Source organism: Triticum dicoccoides, chromosome 4A, assembly GCF_002162155.2.
Source record: "Triticum dicoccoides isolate Atlit2015 ecotype Zavitan chromosome 4A, WEW_v2.0, whole genome shotgun sequence".
In the NCBI taxonomy this organism is placed as follows: domain Eukaryota; kingdom Viridiplantae; phylum Streptophyta; class Magnoliopsida; order Poales; family Poaceae; genus Triticum; species Triticum dicoccoides.
The window spans coordinates 395,151,928-395,168,071 of record NC_041386.1 but is presented as its reverse complement, the minus strand read 5'-3'; positions in this window follow the sequence as shown (position 1 = coordinate 395,168,071).

Sequence of the window (16,144 nt, the reverse complement as noted above, 5' to 3'; positions counted from 1 at the left end):
GGGCACTGTTGATTGACGGCAAAACGTTATGATGCCTAGTTTTTAAATCATAGTAAATCCAAAACTCGTCTGAAATTCATGAAACTTGGCATGCTATCATGGAGTGGCATCAACATGCCATGGTAAAAAATATGTCCCATTTGGGGCAGGTTTGGGTATAAGCTTCTCACAGACCAGAGCTTCTCACAACAAGCATGATGGTTGTGATAGGGAATGTCCGACCTTTGGGGATGAAATGATATCCATTGCCTCTTATTGCTTTCAATTTTTTTCTCATGTCAACATAGAACAACAGGAGTGTTGTGTCAATTTTTGTGATTTTTCGGGGTTCGTTCGGACATTTTTATGCATTAACTGAGTTTTCAATGCATTTATGTGCATAATTGAAATTTGAACTACATGCACATGCTCCAGTGCATATAAATTGGTTGAAAAATCAATATGTGTCCTTGGGTGCATTCTTAGGTCCCATGCAAGAAATGGGAATGGATTTCAAACACCGGGGCACCGTTCATTGCCACAAAAACATTGAGATGCCTGATTTTTAAATTCTACTAAATCCAAAAATCGTCTGAAATTCATGAATCTTGGCATGCTATCATGGAGCAGCATCAACATGCCGTGGTAAAAAAATTGTCCCATTTGGGGCAGGTTTGGGTATATGCTTCTCATAGACCAAAGGTTCTCACAACAAGCATTATGGTTTCGATAGGGAATGTCCCACCTTTGGGGACGAAATGATATCCATTGCCTCTTATTGCTTTCAAATTTTCTCTCGTGTCAACGTAGAACAAGAGGAGTGTTGTGTCAATTTTTGTGATTTTTCGGGGTTCATTTGGATATTTTATGCATTAACTGAGTTTTCAATGCATTTATGTGCATAATTCAAATTTGAACTACATGTACATGCTCTAGGTGCATATAAATTGTTTGAAAAATCAAATATGTATCAGCTTCTGTCGTACCCTTTACATGAGGATTCTTCCGCGGAAGAACAACTCATATTCGCCTTGGCACAGGGCGCCGAGCACAACCTGATGACCTATGAGGCGTACGATATAAACGGCTACACATTCTACACCGAGGACAAGGACATGAAGAGCGATGGTTATCAGAACTCCGGGGTAACGATGGAATCCTACACCGGTAACGACAAGGACAGATACTACGGAAGGATCGAGGAGATCTGGGAGCTGAGCTACGCTGGAGAGAAGGTCCCGATGTTCCGTGTCAGATGGGCCAAGAGCGTCCTAAAAGAAGACCGGTATTTCACCACCATGGTTATACCCGAAGTCAAATCCAAGACCGTGGGCGCAAGAGTCACCGCGAAAAATGAGCCATGGGTACTGGCTTCCCAAGTGGACCAATGCTTCTTCATTACCGACCCGTCAAAGCCCAGTCGTGTTGTCGTGAGGAGAGGAAAAAGGAAGATCATCGGAATGGATGGAGTAGTCAATGAGCAAGACTTCTACAAGTACGGCGACCCGAAGATCGAACATGACGATGACAATGAAGTAGCAGCATACACCACAAGAAGAAGCAGGACCACCCTACCTAAAGGACGTCCGTTCCATAGAAGAACTCCATTTGCGAAAAAGAAGGGCAAGAAGATTGTGAACAGATAGCTAGCTAGCTAAGATCGATTGTATTTAAATTTTAGTCTTTATTTCTCGATTGTATTTCATGGGCACTTTTTGAACTATCATGAATATTTTTAAATTTCATGGGCACTTTTTGAATTCATGAAAAATATTGAATATTCGTTAGGACATTCGATTTTGATTCCCCTCCATCTCGATCGATATCCCCCCTCGCCAGACCCCCCTTGCCAGATCCCCCTCGCCGCCGAGCACCCCCCGCACCCTCCCCCGCTCCACCACCGCCGACGACCCCCGCACCCTCCCCCGCTCCACCGTCACAAATGAATGCAACTAAAAATCCAAAAAAAACCAAATTTGATTATATTTTCAAAAAAAATTTGATTATATTTTCAAATAACAAATTTGATGATATTTTTTATATTCATAAATATTTTCAAATAACAAATCTAATGATATTTTTTTAAAAAATATTACTGTTTTTATAAAAATTTATTATTGTTTCATATTCATATTCATTTTCTAAAAAATATTAGATGCAACAAAATAATAATAATAAAAATCTTACTTATGGCGCACGGCTGGATGGTGCGCCATTGCTGTCTAAAAAAAGAATACTTATGGCGCACGGCTGGCTGGTGCGCCATTGCTATTTAAAAAAATACTTATGGCGCACGGTCCCGCTGGTGCGCCATTGCTATGAAAAAAAACATTCTAATGGCGCACCACCAGGGGGTGCGCCATTAGTAATCTTCCCCCATCCATACACTTCGCCCCTCCCTCATCCCTCCCTCTCGCCAGACACTTCGTCCATCTCCCTCCACCGCGCCGCTCCCTCCCTCGTCCCTCCCTCCACCATGCCGCTGCCGCTGCTGCCCCGACCCACTGCCGCAGCCACCCACGCGCCCCCGCCGCCTCCCTCTCCCCTTCCTCCCCCTCGAGCGCCGCCTCCCCCCCGAGCCCTGCCTCCCTCGCCTCCCTCGAAACCCTAGAAACCCACCGGAGATTTGGAGCCTCAGAGCCGCCGGAGACTTGGAGCCTCGGAGCCGCCCCACGTCCACCAGGAGAGGAGGCCCGCGACCTCCCCGCCATCTATCCCCGCCTCCCCCAAGCTCGCCGTCTCCGCCCTCCGTCGTCTCTGCTCCGGCCACCATCTCATCGTGGTCAGGTAACCCTCCTCCCTCTGCCTCTCTTCTCCTCTCTTCCTCCTCTCCTTAGCTAGTAGTGTATAATAATGGGAATTGGAGCTCATTAAGTTAGCCATGGTTGGGTGTCGGTATATTCAGGCGCAAGCTCTCGTGATTTTGTTTACTTCTATACTGGTACTATTCTCCATTGAGTAAACCCTAGATCAATTGGGCCACACACATTAAATAATCTGGAACCATTGGGTTAACCCGAACTTAATTTTGTGATGGTGCATTAGGAGGATCAGGAGGCAAGTTGCAGAACTGCAAGTGGCAAGAAGAAGAGCAGCAAGCATTAGATGCTTGCACTCCTGCTCTTATTTGCTTTTGAAGCAAAGTTTTTTTCCTAGCTGGAATAACACAGTAAAAAAGAAGTGTCTGAACAAGCTATTGCTTTTTGCTATGAATGTGCAGGTGTTCCTGGGCTGAGGGAGAGGATAGAGGCACGAGGAGGAGAAGAGCACCTGGACCAGAGGTGAGAATGAATGAGCTGGTGTTTAAACCATGGCTAACTTAATTTGTGTTTGGGGTTGGAGCTGGGAAAGAGAGACAGAGGGATAGGAGGGGGGAGGGGAAAGAGAAATGTTTATTTTAGGGTTTAATTAGACTCAAGATTCTGGTGTTGAACCCTGTTGTGTTGCTTCTAGAAATAATATAAAAGCTGTGAAAAAGAAATCTGTGGAGTTGGCACTTTACATAAGGTTGTAGATCATTGTAGTGTCCTAATGTCTAAGACTATTGCATTGGAGGTTCATCTTGCAAACATATCAGAACTTGCAAACATTTTATTACTTGTTGCATTGGAGGTTCATCTTGTCTTGAGGCAAACAAATCAGCATTGGAGGCTCATCTTTGAGGCCCATCTTTATTACATATCAGAACTTGCAAACAAATCTGTGAAAGACTTGTAAAGTTGCTAGGTTTTGTCTCCGACCATTGTGTCGTGATGAATATACAGGTACTCCAAGAGGCCCTTGAGTTTGCCGGAATGTCGATTAACTTCCGTTTTGGCAAATTCGGGTACTCCATATGTCCTATTTTCAGCAAAGGTCATGCTGAAATTTTCCGTGAATTTTAGCATGACTTTGCTAAAAATAGGACATATGGGGTACTTGCGACTAATGCATGGGCCGGGGTATCTTAGTACTTAGTTAAGTAGGATCAACTGCCTCGCCATTCTTGCTGCATTAAACCATAGGTGGCAATAGAGCCAAGTGATTAGGCCCAACTTAGAATTCTCCTTAGCATCGATAAACCCTAGATGATAAACCCAACATAGGTGGCAATAGAGCCAAGTGATTAGTGCCAAGTGATTAGGCCCAACCTAGGGTGCCTCGGCATCGATAAACCCTAAATGATGAAAACCTAACTCGGCTTCTATACGGTGCCTCGGTGTCGATGAGAACCTAAATGGTGTACACTTAGGCTTTTAGGGTGCCTCGGTGTCAACAAACCCTAAATGATAAAAGCTTAGCTTTTAGGATGCCTCGGTGTCGAAAAACCCTAAATGATGAGACCATGATCTTGTTCCTTGACAATAACCAACTTTTTGACCAAATTGTTTTCCTATTTAGAGTGAAACATGGCCCACAATGATGAGGCCGGCAGTTCGGGCGGCAAGCAATTCTGGGAGCTGTCCCAGGAGTTGGAGGAAGAACCTCACCGCTATGAGGATGCCGCGGAAGACACTGATCCTGACTACACAACCCCTAGTGGCGTCGGGGATGACACCACTGATGATGGCACCACGGATGCCACCACTGATGATGGCGGCGCACGCACAGATGGCAGCCAACCGAAGAGGCAACGGAAGGACCGGTGCCCGAGCGTGCTCGGCACCGTCAGGGAGGAATTTACCGAAGTGAACTCCGACGGGCATCCGACGGTGCCCAAACACGTAGTCAAGGGGTACTCGGTTCAGCTCGGGTGCATTCTCCAGAGCACCATCTCGATCAACACCGAGAACCTAAGGCATAAGGACCGAGGGAATTTGCGCAGCCTCCTCTTCACGAAGCTGCACGAACGATACAAGTTCCCCGCTGAGTTTGCAAACACACGCCTCTCAGGGAATAAAGTGAACGGTGCCGCCCTCACGACAATGAGCACGACCCTGTCTACTTGGAAAAGCATGGTGAAGGCAATGATTGAAAAAGGTGATAGTTATGAGAAGATCAAGGCGAAATATCCTTTGATGAGCAAAGATGACTACAAGGAGTTCAAGATCAAGTGCGAGAGCAGCGCAACCTCCGAATCAAGTCAGTGGGGGAAAGAAATGCGGAAGTTGAACTTAGGGGTCCACCAACTCGGTCCCAGCGGTTACAGAGTGGTGGAGCCTATATGGGACAAGGAGGACGCGAAACGTGCCGAGAAGGCCTACCGCCCCACTTCGAGAAATACCGTGACAAGCAGACCAGGAACTTTCTTAGGGCCCGGTACAAGGAGGACCCGGTAACAAAGGAGCTTACCACGGATCCGAAGACCAAGGCGCTTGAGCTTGTTCTGGTAAGGAATACACCCCCGCGTAATTAGCTCCATATGGTTGCATTCTAATTAATCCCCAATATTTCTAAATGGTTCACGTTCCTTCCACAGGACAATGAAAGCATTAGCGCGGGGTCGTCTTAGAGCTCCCCTTTTGACACCCCTTTAAATAGGGCGTTGAACGTAATGAAAAACAAGGATAAGCTTAGTAAGCCGATGTTAGCTGGTCGTGTGGCCGGCAAAGGCTTGTCCACAAAATGGTCGTCATACTATACCGCTGGTGGGCGAAAGGAGAAAAAGACCAGCTCGGAAAGCCAGTCGCGCGAGGTTGAAGTACTCAAGGCACAAGTGGCGCGGATTCCGGAGATTTTCCAAGAGCAAGTGCAACAACAACTGGGAACGACGCTCAACGCCATGGTGCCTACGTTGATTCATCGGCTGACGACGTGGATTGCGGGCGGCCAACAGGGGCCTCCCCCGGTTCCCAGCTTCATGGCCAGCAACTCACACAACGTGCAGGCGATGCCATTGGTGTCTCCGGCGGCGCCATTGGTGTCTCCGGCGGAGGCGGTATTCGTGTCTCCGGCACCGGCACGGGCATTGGAGCTTAATGCACCCAGGTGTACGCCGGCTGGCACCTCACCAGCAAGCGACCCCTCCGTCAGTTGCACGCCCGCCGTTGGAGGTGCCTCGACATTAGCCGAGCTCGACGGCATCACGGTAACTAAGCCTCTCGGCCGATGACTTCATCTCCTTGCCTTTGACTGGGCATCCTTGACGCCCTCCATGTTTTCGCAGGGCGCCGCCGACATTCCTTGCACTCTCCTGCACTTCGTGGGGGGCGAGTTGGTCGATGTCGCCAAGGGCAGAATCGTTCAACCAGGCAACCCCGTGTTCCATGGTAATCCGATGCCACCCACAGTGTATAGGGTTGAAGTGGTTCGGGTGCTGCCAGGCTGCGACGAGCTGTTACCTCCGATTCGACCTGCTGGGGCCGATGAAGAAGATGAGATGACCCTCAGCGCCTGCGTAAGCTGGCCCCTGCTTTGGCCGAAGAGCCAGATTCGTTTGGGGGCGGGGGACACCACCCCACAGACAAGATCGCCAGTCGTGCCGGCGCCAAGCCATGGCAAGAACGCCGCAACGCTACCGGACATGCCGGACATCCCTATGGCACAGGATCCGGACATGCATATGGCACAGGATCCGGACGACGACAACAACGACGATGGTACATTTACCAACGTCGATAAGTACTTTGCCGAACATGGGTACAGTGATGAGTTCTGCGGGCCTCCTTCTCAAGAACCCAACCAAGACGACCACGATCTAGCTGGTACGGCGGAGAAACCCAATTGCAACAGGCGTCGTCAGGAGTTCAGTTCTTAGGAGACGCCTCCAGCTGTCGCCTTCACCGAGCCTCAGATAGCTGAGGTGCCAAATATTATCAGCCCCAACATGCTCAAGAAGGTGGTCTGTGAGCAGAACTCGGTCCCATTACAACAGATCAAGAAGAAGGGACGGAAACGAAAGGCTAAAAAGGGCGCCGGTGCGAGCCAGCCGGCATCGAGTACGATCCGTGCTCAGGACGGGCCACCTTCACCTAAGGATATCTCGAGGAGGGTGCATGTGGCAGGTAGGGCGATGCTACTGACAAATATGCTCAATGCTGCAACCGGTGTTATGCGGAGTCTGCATGACAGTGTTCTTTCTTTGGAGAAGCGGTGTCTCGGAGAGAATGATGTGGCATACCCGGTTTTCATGGCCAAGGTGCCAGAGGGCAAGGGCTTTGTGGATGGCGCCATCGGGGGTATGATTGTCCTGCGGTTTGATGACATCTTTGCTATGGTTAACCTTCATCTGCTGCACTACACCTTCGTTCGGCTGTTTTCGCTGAGTATGGAGATGCGGATCATTAGAGACAAGACCCCGGACATCGTGATAGTCGACCCCTTCTACATGCGTGCCAAGCTCTTGGGCAGCGCTGGGGACCGCCAAGTCGCGAGTTCACACCTCGAAGGCATCATTCTGGCAAACCCAGATAAGGATAACTTCCTCGTGTCTTACTTTCCCGAGTAGGTCATCCCTTAACCGCCCCGAAACAAATGATTTCTTAGATTTCGATCATTCTTTCTTTTTTCTAACATTCCGTGTTCTCTGTAGTGACACACATTGCACACTCATCCTCTTAAGCCCGAAATATTCCATGGCCACATATTTCGACCCGAACCGTGACTCCAAGATAGACTACACAAATATCAAGAAAGTTCTTGATGATGTTCTCCCCGGCTACGCCAAATCTGGAGGCACCTTCACCAGGCCAGTTCGTAGGTACGGCAGGCACGTGTTCGCCCGCAATACTAAGTTCTGCTGCGTCAAGCAGCCACCTGGCGGCCAGAAGGATGCCTACTACGGCCTCCATCACATGCGGGCGATCATACGGGACCATCATCACCTTCTGGTACCAGATAATCTCAAGGATTGGGCCGCGAGCTTGTCGGCAATCCAGGATGCGGACATCAGACAAGAATTCTTTTGCATCCAGTCGAAGTTAGCGGAAATCATCCATCAAGATGTCCTTCATACCTCGGGGCAGTTCTACCTCAGATATCAACCGTCCAACAGTGAGATAGACACAACGCTACAAATGCAGGCTGACAACGCCCGCGATTTCATGACCATCACGATAGACGACAGCTTCATCCATGCTCCGGTCCCATGAGTCGAGTCGAAAGTAGTGATGCTATGTGTAGTTCTGAAACATTGATTGGCTCATGTTGTAATTAAACTTCAATGAATTGTATGTCTCTTTGGTTTGGACAGTCGTTCAACTTAGATGTAATCGATGCTATTTATTAGTAGGACCATGAATCGTGCTATCAATGTCTTGCTTTTCTCTTTTGATCCTTTTGTTGCATACTTATATATTTCTTATTTATTGTCTGTTGTTTGGCTTGTGCATAGAGATGCCGTCGTATGTCGTGTACAAGGGTAAGGTTCCTGGAGTCTACGACGACTGGGAGGAGTGTCGGAGATAGGTTCACCGTTTCAGCGGTAACAGTTACAAAGGGTATACCACTAGGGTGGAGGCGAAATCTAGATATGCCCGTTATCTAGCGGGAGAGAGGAGGGAGCGTTGGAGGAACTGGATGAAGACCAGTTTCATCGTGATGACCGCAGCTTTCTTCTATGTGATGGTAGTTTAGATGATCGATATCGACTTGTAATGTAAAGACAAACTCGCTACTCGCGGTCTCGAGACTTGTAATGTTTTATCTTTGTTCGGTCTTTTGAATTCAGAGACTAATATGATGAATTGTATTCAGAGACTAATCTTCTATTGTATTCGATGAATCTGCTGTTGCTGTGTGTTGCTATCTATATTCTGTCCAATAATATATTTTGTAACCTGTGCAAAAATCAGAAAAGTAAAAAAAAATAAAACCTAATATTCATACTAATGGCGCATCACCTCAAAGTGCGCCATTAGTATGACAAAGGATACTAATGGTGCATCACTACACAGTGCGCCATTAGTATGCCAAAGGATACTAATGGCGCATCACCCCACAGTGCGCCATTAGTATGCCAAAGCACGTGGGTAAATATGGCCCCCCTGGGAGGCATACTAATGGCACATGGTGGTCTATACTAATGGCGCACGACGTGGTGCGCCATTAGTATACCAGATACTAATGCGCACTAGTGGTGCGCCATTAGTAAAAAATACTAGAGGCGTGGTACTAGTGGCGCACCAGTAGTGCGCCATTAGTAGGCAAAACTGGTGCGCCACTAGTAGGCCTTTTCCTAGTAGTGACAATTCTTCCAATGACTTCCGTTGGCTTGTGATCTTTGTAATTGGGCATCATTTGGATTAATGTGCACACGGTATCATATTTTCCATCCAAGGCTCTTAGGATCTTCTTGATGATGAATCTATCGGTCATCTCTTCACTTCCTAAGCCGGCAATCTCATTTGTGATGAGATCAAGCCTAGAGTACATTTCAGCGACACCTTCACCATCCTTCATCTTGAACTTGTCAAGTTGAATTTGAAGCACATCCAATTTGGATTCCTTGACGGAGTCGGTACATTCGCGCATATCATCAAAGTATGCCAAATTTCCTTTGCATTCCCAAGACGGCTGATTTTGTTGAATTCTTCGGGGCACAATCCGTTGAAGAGAATATCACAAGCTTGAGCATTGTATTGCAGCATCTTCAACTCTTCCGCGGTAGCTTCACAGTTCGGTTCTCTCCCATCAAAGAATTCACCTTGCAAGCCAATACACACAATAGCCCAAACGGCGGGGTTAATGTCCAAGAATATGCATTTTCATCTTATGCTTGAAACTAGCAAAATTAGTACCATCAATGTAAGGACCTCTACGGTGGTAATTTCCCTCACTAGACGCCATACTCTCCTAGGTTGTGAAACCAATGCTATGATTACCAAAAGCTATGCAAATCAAAGCAAATGGAGACCAAAGCTCTGATACCACTTGTAGGATCGAAAGTATGTCTAGAGGGGGGGGGGAGGTGATTAGACTACTTGACCAAATAAAAATCTAGCCTTTTCCCAATTTTAAGTCTTGGCAGATTTTAGCAACTTAGCACAATTTAAGTAATCAACCTACACATGCAATTCTAAGAGTATAGCAGCGGAATGTAAAACAATTGCATATGAAGGTAAAGGGGGAGGAGTTTGGAGGGAGCAAACACAATGTATACACGGAGATTTTTGGCATGGTTCCGATAGGTGGTGCTATCGTACATCCACGTTGATGGAGACTTCAACCAACAAAGGGTAACGGTTGCATGAGTCCACGGAGGGCTCCACCCATGAAGGGTCCATGAAGAAGCAACCTTGTCTATCCCACCATGGACATCGCCCACGAAGGACTTGCTTCACTAGGGTAGATCTTCATGAAGTAGGCGATCTCCTTGCCCGTACAAACTCCTTGGTCCAACTCCACAATCTTGACAGGGGCTCCCAAGTGACACCTAACAAATCTAGGAGACACCACTTTCCAAAAGGTAATAGATGGTGTGTTGATGGTGAACTCCTTGCTCTTGTGCTTCAAATGATAGTCTCCCCAACACTCAACTCTCTCTCATAGGATTGGATTTGGTAGAAAGATTGGAAAGCAACTTGGGGAAGGCTAGAGATCAAGATTTATGTGGTTGGAATGGAATATCTCAACCTCAGCACAAGTGTAGGTGGTTCTCTCTCAAAAAATGTATGTTGGAAGTATAGGCATGTTCTGGTAGCTCTCTCCTCGAATGAAGAGTGGGTGGAGGGGTATATATAGCCTCCACACAAAATCTAACCATTACAGACAAATCACCAAACTCGGTGGGACCTAATTATAAAACTTGGCCAAACCGATTCAGTTCAAAATGTGAACGTTAGGATTTTTGGTGGGTCCGACATGTCAACTCGGTGGGACCAATTCCATTAGGGTTAGGGCATAACGTAATCTCGGTGAGACCGATTACACAAACTCGGTGGGACCAATTTTGGTAATAGACAAATAGAGAGTTGTCAGGCAAACTCGGTGGGACCGATTCACTCATCTCGGTTAGACCAAAATGTTATGAAGGGGAAACAAATAGTTTGCATTGCAATCTCGGTGGGACCGATCGCTCATCTCGGTTGGACCGAAACGTTACGAAGGGAAACACAGAGGTTGCAATCCCATCTCGGTGAGATCGAGATCCCTATCGGTGGGACCGAAGTGACTAGGGTTTGTGGCAGTGGCTATGTCAAGTGAACTCGGTGGCGCCGGATAGAAGATTTCAGTGAGGCCGAGTTTGACTTTTGGTTTGGGACATATGTGGATATGAGAAAGTAGTTGAGGGTTTTTGGAGCATATCACTAAGCATTTTGAGCAAGTGACTCATTAAGCAACACCTCACCCCCTTTTAATAGTATTGGCTTTTCCTATGGACTCAATGTGATCTTGGATCACTAAAAGTAAAATGTAGAGTCTTGTGCTTTGAGCTTGAGCCAATCTTTTGTCCTTAGCATTTTGAGGGGTCCACTTTCTAATCCATGCCATGCCAATCACTGAGCTTTCCTGAAATATTTATCTTAAAATAACATTAGCTCAATGAGCTATATGTTGTTAGGAATTACCAAAAACACCCAGGGATAGTTGCACTTTCAACGCATATGCAAATGTACCATTGATTACATACAACAAGTCATCAACCCACAACGACAACGAGGATACACATTGGATTATAGATCATTTCCAACAAAACATTCTAGTAAAGTAAAGTTTTTCTCACACGACAAATAACAAAGCAATGAAATGAACTTCGGCTCAACCACTCGTCGATTTTGGAAATGCTTGCTTTGAACCAGAGTGATTCTCTGGGAAGGGCCAGCTACTGTCAATCTCAAAACCAATGCAGGACCGATCATCCAGGCTGAAGCGGCCTATGTCAAGACCCATATTGGGACGGTAGGGAAGCATAGCAATGTCCGAGGTATAGATACAATCGCTTCTCATAAATGGTAGTAACATTGTGTCAACAGCAGCTGAATCGCCTTCCACCATCATTGGATAGTTTTGTCCAAGACTTTCAATACTGAACCAGGGAGAAGGTGTTGGCGCTAGTAAACTAGTATCCATCCTGAATACCCTGCAACGGATGTTGGAATAGGTCCGAAGAGTGCGACCATGCTAGACAACACCTGCTTCCTTAGTAACATCAGCAGTGCCTTGTATACAGACAAGAAGAGGTGAACCATCAGAATAAGTTACCAGGCACCACTAAGTATATGGGTCCTGCTCGTCCTCATGCTCGTGATCATCAGCATCATCATCATCATCTTCCCCTTGGTTATATTTTTTTTTTCAAGTATAGGTGGTGGAATGTTCACAAGACCTTGGAAACACAAGAAGGTTATTTAATTAGTAAAGGGAAACTAGCTAACCCGCATGCATGTGGATGAAACAATTATAATTACTGTTGAAGACAAACGTACCGAAAGCATGATGATTCCATGCAAAAATAGTGCCACGAGTGGTGGAAGCAAACACAAGAGCCTCGTATTGAATTGCATCACAGTACTCATCCGTGTACAGAAATTGATTTTTGAGCAATATCCATCGGGGCGTGGAAGTAAGGAAGGCAACAAGCTTGTCGAAGATAGCAACAACTTCATAGTTCGTGTAATCCCAAGAGAGGTTGGGAACTCGACAAATTGCTATCTTCCGTAGATGATGGTTACGATGATCGTACTTGAACTCACGTAGATCATCTGTGTGCTCAACCTCTGGGTAGCTTGAGATTTTTGGAAGTGGAACCCGTTGACGAGTGTACACATTCACAAGTTCCCACTCGTAGTTGTACCCAATATAAACAACCCAATCTTCATTTGCGCCTACCCAAGCCTTGCCCTCAAGCGATGGCATCTTAACATCACGCGTATCATTATCAAGCAGCATCAACTTGCACAAGGTGAGGCTTCCCTTGTCCCCGCGCCAGTCACTAGGGTCACGGCGAAGAAGATAGGGGAGATCAAACCGCTCCTGGACCCTTGGGTTGCTTGTAATGATGTTATTAGTTGACTCGAGAATGGTTTTGAATGAACCTGCCATGCTAGCAAAGGTGATCACGTCTCACTGATCAATGAGTTCCTCCACTACGTCATCTTTTAGATTGGGGCAAGAATAATGGGGTCGTTTCTGGCCTGTTCCCTCCATGGAGAAGATGACCGAACAATGGCAGAAGGAAGGGTGAAGGCAAATGGAGGGAGGAAGAGCGTGCGACAACAGTTCCAAATCGAGAGGTGATACGTCTCCATCGTATCTATAATTTTTGATTGTTCCATGCCAATATTATTCAACTTTCATATACTTTTTGGCAACTTTTTATAATATTTTTGGGACTAACATATTGATCCAGTGCCTAGTGCCAGTTCCTGTTTGTTGCATGTTTTTTGTTTCGCAGTAAACCCATACCAAACGGAATAAAAACTGACGGAGATTTATTTTGGAATATTTATGAATTTTGGGAAGTGGAATCATCGCGAAACGGTGCCCGAGGGGGGCACGAGGTAGGGGGGCGCGCCCCAGGGTGTCAGGATAGAGATCGTGTTAAAATTTCAGCCCAATCGGAGATTTATTTCAGCACGAGGCGGTTGGAGCCCTTCTTTCGCCGCAAGAAAACTAATATCCGGATAGAGATCGTGTTAAATTTCAGCCCAATCAGAGTTATGGATCTCCGGGAATATAAGAAACGGTGAAAGGGAAGAATCTGAGAATGCAGAACCATAGAGAAACAAAGAGATAGATCCAATCTCGGAGGGGCTCTCGCCCCTCCCATGCCATGGAGGCCAAGGACCAGAGGGGAAACCCTTCTCCCATCTAGGGAGGAGGTCAAGGAAGAAGAGGAAGAATGGGTCCCCTCTCCCCCTCTCCCCCGGTGGCGCAGGAACGCCGCCGTGGCCATCATCATCATCACTGCGATCTTCGACAACACCTCCGCCATCTTCACCAACATCTCCATCACCTTCCCCCCTCTATCTACAACAGTCCACTCTCCCGCAACCCGCTGTACCCTCTACTTGAACATGGTGCTTTATGCTTCATATTATTATCCAATGATGTGTTGGCATCCTATGATGTCTGAGTAGATTTTCGTTGTCCTATCGGTGGTTGATGAATTGCTATGATTTATTTAATTTGCTTGTGGTTATGTTGCTGTCCTTTGGTGCCCATCATATGATTGCGCGCATGGATCACACCATAGGGTTAGTTGTATGTTGATAGGACTATATATTGGAGGGCAAGAGTGACAGAAGCTTCAACCTAGCATAGAAATTGATGCATACGGGATTGAAGGGGGGCCAATATATCTTAATGCTATGGTTGGGTTTTACCTTAATGAACATTAGTAGTTGCGGATGCTTGCTAATAGTTCCAATCATAAGTGCATAGAATTCCAAGTCAGGGATGACATGCTAGTAGTGGCCTCTCCCACATAATACTTGCTATCGGTCTAGTAAAGTAGCCAATTGCTTAAGGGACAATTTCGCAACTCCTACCACCACTTTTCCACACTCGCTATATTTGCTTTAGTGCTTCTTTACTTACAACAGCCCCTACCTTTTATTTACTTGCTCTTTATTATCTTGCAAACCTATCCAACCACACCTACAAAGTACTTCAAGTTTCATACTTTTTCTAGGTAAAGCGAACGTCAAGCGTGCGTAGAGTTGTATCGGTGGTCGATAGAACTTGAGGGAATATTTGTTCTACCTTTAGCTCCTCGTTGGGTTCGACACTTTTACTTATCGAAAACTGTTGTGATCCCCTATACTTGTGGGTTATCAAGACCTTTTTCTGGCGCCGTTGCCGGGGAGCAATAGCGTGGGGTGAATATTCTCGTGTGTGCTTGTTTGCTTTATCACTAAGTAATTTTTATTTGCTGTTCTTAGTTGTTTTCTATCTTTAGTTATGTGTAGGAAACGCAAAATACCAAAAAAATTAGTTGTACCTACTGAACCAATGGTTAAAGAACCAATCAAAATCTATCACACTGCTGAAGCTTATTACTTGGATCATCTTCGATCCCTATGTGCTCGTGCTGAAACCCCAACTAGCTTAGTTGAGGGCAAATCGTTAGATGAGCATGCTTGTTATGTGCGACACCGTATATCTGAAAAAGGGAAACTATTATGGGGTCAAATTCAACGTTTGCAATGCTATGCTTGGAATTTATGTGAAATATATGATTTTACTTGTTGTTCTGAAAACCCTAAGAAACACCTTCCCTATCAATGTGAGTTTAGTGACAATGGAATCGTATCTTCGTATGCTAAGGGTGTTTACAATTACTATGATGTTCAACAAATTGAAGAATTTGTTGCTTCTGAGGGTGCTTATGAAATTGCTTCTTTGATTGAAAAGTATGATGCTACTTTTCACAAATCTGAAAAATTTGCTATACTTAAATATTGCTATGATAATTATGCTTCTAATACCTATGTTAAACAATATATTGATGAATACTCCGCTGTCCAAGAAGAGACTAATATTTTGCAGGAGTCTATGGAAGAAGAAATTGATGAAACTGTGTGCTCATTGGATGAAAAAGATGAGGAAGAGAGCGAAGAACAAAAGGAGGAAGAGCAGATTGATCAACCATGCCCACCTTCTAATGGGAGTAACTCTTCAACTCATACATTGTTTAATTTCCCTTCGTGCTTACTGAAGGATGAATGCTATGATAATTGCTATGATCCCGTCGATTCTTTTGAAATATCCCTTTTTGATGATTCTTGCTATGCTTGTGGCCAAGATGCCAATATGAATTATGCTTATGGAGATGAACTTGCTATAGTTCCTTATGTTAAACATGAAATTGTTGCTATTGCAACCACGCATGATAGTCCTATTATCTTTTTGAATTCTCCAAACTACACTATATCGGAGAAGTTTGCACTTATTAAGGATTACATTGATGGGTTGCCTTTTATCGTTGCACATGATGATTTTGATAGATATAATATGAATGCGCTTGATGCTCCAACTTGCAATTATTATGAGAAAGGAACTATATCTCCACCTCTCTATGTTTCCAATATGATAAAATTGCAAGAAACTGTTTATACTATGCATTGGCCTTTACTATGTGTGCATGAATTGTTCTTTTATGACATGCCGATGCATAGGAAGAGAGTTAGACTTCGTCATTGCTTGATATATGTTACTTTGTGCTCACTACTAAATTTCAAATCATTGCTAATTAAAATTGGCTTTGATATACCTTGGGATCCGGGTGGATCCATTACTTGAGCACTATATGCCTAGCTTAATGGCTTTAAAGAAAGCGTTGCTAGGGAGAAAACCAGGAAGTTTT